At 46.6% G+C, this 4,778-nt stretch overlaps 1 non-coding gene across 1 annotated transcript; it reads right to left on the bottom strand.

The window, feature by feature from the left end:
• Positions 1 to 239: 239 nt before the first annotated feature.
• Positions 240 to 358, bottom strand: LOC144774422 (5S ribosomal RNA). The gene has a single exon (XR_013600244.1). It is a non-coding gene; the product is annotated as a 5S ribosomal RNA (ribosomal RNA).
• Positions 359 to 4,778: the final 4,420 nt, after the last annotated feature.

Raw genomic sequence — 4,778 nt, 5'->3', positions numbered from 1 at the left:
AGTGAGGCAGAGGGCGCGCTGGCGAAGCTTCACGCTTGAATGGCTCACATGCATTGGGGAGAATCTGCAATCCAAAACCTCTTGGTAGGATTTGCTGGTAGCCCTCTATATGTCTTGACAGCTGTAATGCGCAAGCTCATTGGTAGGTCAAGACCAAAAAACGGAAGTGCCATTAGCGAGAAAGGATGTGTGCGATTGTACTATAGAGGAGCACCCCCTGGTGTCAGAGAGAAGTAAAGAGCCTACAGCACCTGGTATTCCCAGGCAGTCTCCCATCCAAGTACCAACCAGACCCGACCCTGCTTAGCTTCCGAGATTGGACGAGATCGGGCGCATTCAGGGTGGTATGGCCGTAGGCACGAGAGGCTGCCGGTCCAGGCCTCTTATGCAGACGCAGCCCGCATGGTGTCGTCACCAGGCTACTTTCAAGTACATTTGCACATTTCCCTTTAACACCAGCCCTCCCTTTCAAACTTCCTGCACAGAGCCAAGCACAGCCCTCTCTCGCACTTGCTTATTTGACACTTTGGCACCGACTGGGGCGGCCCTTCTTAAGGGGCCGGCACTAGCAGCAGCAAGCGCCTAGCCTTGCTTCTAAGGCACTCTGCTCGGGCCACCTCTCTACATGCCCCCGGGGGCTGCAGAGTCTCCCTCTCAGCAGCTGATGCTCACCCCAACTCTGGGGAGGCAACTTCTTCACCCTCAAGTACTGGCTGCTGCAAATCTGCTATTGTGTTTTTTTTTTAAATCAAGGACAGGGACCTCATATGCAAATAATGTCTATGCCCCACCCCTCTGTGCCTGCGTGTAGAAGAGCGAGTGAGGCGAGGGTCCGAAAAGTGCCTGGGTCCAGGGCCCTTAATGTCACCGGCCCGGCTCTCTGCCTCAGCGGCCCCCTGCTCCTGGCCTGCCTCGGACAGACTAGAGAGGGGGGGCCCAGAAGCGGGGCCAGTGCAGCCCGTCAGCAGCAGCAGCTTGCAGCAGCTCCCCAGCCTTAGCTGGGGCTCCTCGGTCCTGTCTTAGGGCAGTTTGCGAGGTTAAAGTTAAGGGCCATGCATATTGTAAATCCTATGCCGGTTTCATTGTAAATAAAATGTTTTTAAAAAAGTAGAGTAGGAGAGCAGAATATGTATATATATATATTCAATGGTTTTGTGTGAGTAAAATAAGGTTTTTTAAATGCTAATTCCTAACTATATATGGTCTATAACCCATGGTTTTTTCAGTGAATTTTCAAGGTTTTGTAAATGCTAATTCCTAACTATATATGGTCTACAACCTATGGTTTTTTCAGTGAATTTCAATGGTTTTTTAATAGCAAATATCATAAGCTGTCGAATGTCAAGTGCGTGGTAAGTGAAAACATTTTCGTGTTTATGCACACTGATCTGCTTTGAATAGTGCCCCCCCCCTCATTTCTATTAGGAGTACTCTCTCTTTGCAGATAGTGAAAGGTAGTTAACGCAGGCCTTTGCCCCCGTTGTAATACGTCGTGCCTGCTTCTCTCTCCATTTGATTGATTGTTATCCAAGCATTTACTGTGTTAGAATTGGTTCTCTTTGGTTCATTCTCTATTTACAAACAAACACAGAGTCGCAATACTCTGTTTAGTCTTTGCAGATAACGAAAAATCGTGTAAAAAAAAAGAAAAGGAATCGAGCAAAATCAGTAGGCCACTAATGGGATCTCTTTTTGACCTCGCTAAAATAGAAACATTAGGAACAACCCCTCATGACAAATACAAAACTAGTGAGATGAACTGAACTCCACACAATGATGGCTGCAAAACAGCTCGGCTCCGCCACCCACCCCGCCCAAAATAACGATAAAGAGCGGCTGCCATGATTGGTTGCGGAATGGCCACGACGGAGCTACGAAATGGTGGTGCTCTCATGCTAACCCCAGCTTCAGTCTGAAACATCCAGAAACACTGTAGACTACCAATTCGATCAGTTCCGGTAGCGCCCCAATGTAACCCGGTAGAGAAGAACTAGCCCTCCCCTCTTTGACTGATGGTTCTTGTTGCCTGTCCCTTCTGTTGTCATTTAACAGAACTATTTAGCCTGCTGAAAGGGGTTGTGTTCCGACCGCTGGTTGGTGGAGACATTTTGACTATATTCTGGACCTGCGTTGTCGCGTAATGCGTCATATGACGCGCCGCGTTAGCGCATCCGGAAGTCATCCGGGGCGCGACGCGCAGCGCGTAACGTAAGCATAACAAGTCATGTGACTTGTTAATAAAACTTTTCATTGGTTCATTTTACTTTTCTTATTCTAATGATGAAAGGCTTGGTCATATGACCTAAAAATTACGCTTTTTATTACTTCCGAACATTATTTTTTCTTAAATATATGTTATAATGTTCCAGGCTAATGTACTTTCCCGGAAAATTTACAACTGTCCTGCAAGTAAAATATATTCTTTTTTCGAGAAAAAGAGCGTTTCTTCGTCCCATGACGGAGCCGTTGAGCAAAAGAGGGTCGACCTGCTGTCTTAGTCGCCGATACGCCTGAATATGAGATTCTTATCGATCACTTTATGTTGCAGGAGTAGAAAACACAACAGCCCTTGACCATTTATCTTTACTGCGTTCCTGCGTATTATACCTTTTACCCTTCATGTAATTGGTCTGCTTTATTTCACTTGCCTTTTAATGATTCTAAAACAGTGACTATTATTAAAAACTTTACCAATGTATATACTACTACCATGTTTTCTTTTAAAAACCTTTATTGTGAACATTTCATTATACAAATACGAACCTATAACCACGTGGGCCGGTCACGGAGCAAACTGTAATCGTTTATGATGAGTAGACATTTACACTGTAGAGGAACGTAACGGGCGGGCCATTAGGTTGCAAGAACTAAGGTGTCTAACAGTTGCGGAATCGGTGGACGTACATTTTATAATTAAAATACGACAGGGCCAGTTACAATAAAATTATCTAGATATACATTTGCGGGTAAGTACCATGGGTGACGTTAATTCGAACTTTCAATAGTACAGTAATCAATAACACATCAGAACTTAATATCAATAGGGATGTCGAAATATTCAATCAATTCTCGTCCCCGCCCGCCATATGCTTCAAAACTGCATACGTATCTCGTGATTTCAAGGTTCTGCAACCAGTACACAACAAGGAGTTATGAGTCCCATTTATTCCGGCGCCATTTTGGGCGAGGACGGGCAGGTCCAGGATATAGTCAAAATGTCTCTACCAACCATCGACTATGATGATGTTCATATGCTGTATTTATTAGAGTAACACTCATCTGTCCACATGAAATTAATTTGCCACAATCTAAACATGTCATTTTAATCTTTCCAAAGTTCTAAATATTTGGGACCATTTCCCTTGCCTCTGATGCTGTCAGTGCCACTTCTTTGATGAATGTACTGGCAGGTCGGGGGTTCTCCTCCAAATCTCTCTTTTATGCAGCACTATAATTAATTGGTGCCACCTCTCCATATGACGATGCATGGTATAGTTACCATAACTATATTTTTTTCGGTTCCTCTGGAGAGTACATCGTGGCAGATGAAGCGTGTAACGTACCGGGAATTTACCTTTTTTTGCATGTACAGGAAAGGAAAAAAAAATCGAGCCTCCGAGTTCTAAAGTGTCCCAGGGCCATTTTAGTAGACCAGGCCCAAATCCAAAGAACAGACCGCCATTTTGAGAGTCCTATTGCAGCCGCCTGTCGCTGTAGCATCAAGAGCGGCCGAAACTCAGCTGAATGGCAACTGAAACGGTAAAGGGGCGCCCCACTACAGCAGACGAGCCTCCACCTAGGAAGGCCCGTTCACGCCGCCTCTCCCCCCCCCTTCGGGCACCCCACGCCGTTATTCGGAGCAGTATTGTAGGATGGCCACACCAGTGCGGCAACTTGCTAGACATCACCTCGGTGGTAACCGAATCTCAGCGCCTTGTGGTGTCTTCTCTTCAGAAAATATTCTTGCGCTACCTTTGCCCCATTCGCACATCGGTCCGCTACTGACGCGATCTCACAGGCTAATGGGGCGCCCCACGCCGAGTTTCAGCATTGTAGGATGACCACACCAGTACAGCAACTTGCTAGACATCACCTCGGTGCCATCCGGATCTTGGCATCTCAACGCCTAGTGGTATCTTCCATACAGAAAATATTGTTGCGCTGCCTTTGGCCCAATTCGCACATCGGTCCGCTACTGACACCATCTCACAGGCCAACAGGGCACCCCATGCCAACTTTTACCATTGTAGGATGGCCACACCAGTGCCACAACTTGCTAGACACCACCTCGGTGCCATCCGGATCTTGGCATCTCAGCGCCTTGTGGTGTCTTCTATTCAGAAAATATTGTTGCGCTGCCTTTGGCCCCATTCGCACATCGGTCCGCTACTGACGCCATCTCACAGGCCAACGGGGCACCCCACGCCGACTTTCAACATTGTAGGATGGCCACACCAGTGCGACAACTTGCTAGACACCACCTCGGTGCCATCCGGATCTTGGCGCGTTGTGCTGCCTTCGGCCTATTCGCACATCGGTCCGCTACTGACGCCGCCTCACGTGCCAACGTATTTTCTCCGCATTTTATACCCTATGCCGCATAACAGGTCATGTGACTTGTTTATAAAACTTTTCATTGGTTCATTTTACTTTTGGTTTCCTAATGATGGAAGGCTTGATCATATGACCTAAAAACAACACTTTTCATTGGATGAAAACTTTTTTTTTTCCCCAAACGATGAAAGCCCCACCTTGTTTCTGGATGTTTCAGACTGAAG

This window comes from Lissotriton helveticus, chromosome 8 (assembly GCF_964261635.1).
Source record: "Lissotriton helveticus chromosome 8, aLisHel1.1, whole genome shotgun sequence".
NCBI classification, from domain to species: domain Eukaryota; kingdom Metazoa; phylum Chordata; class Amphibia; order Caudata; family Salamandridae; genus Lissotriton; species Lissotriton helveticus.
The sequence above is the reverse complement of the archived record's forward strand: the minus strand, read 5'-3'. Positions and strand labels throughout refer to the sequence as shown.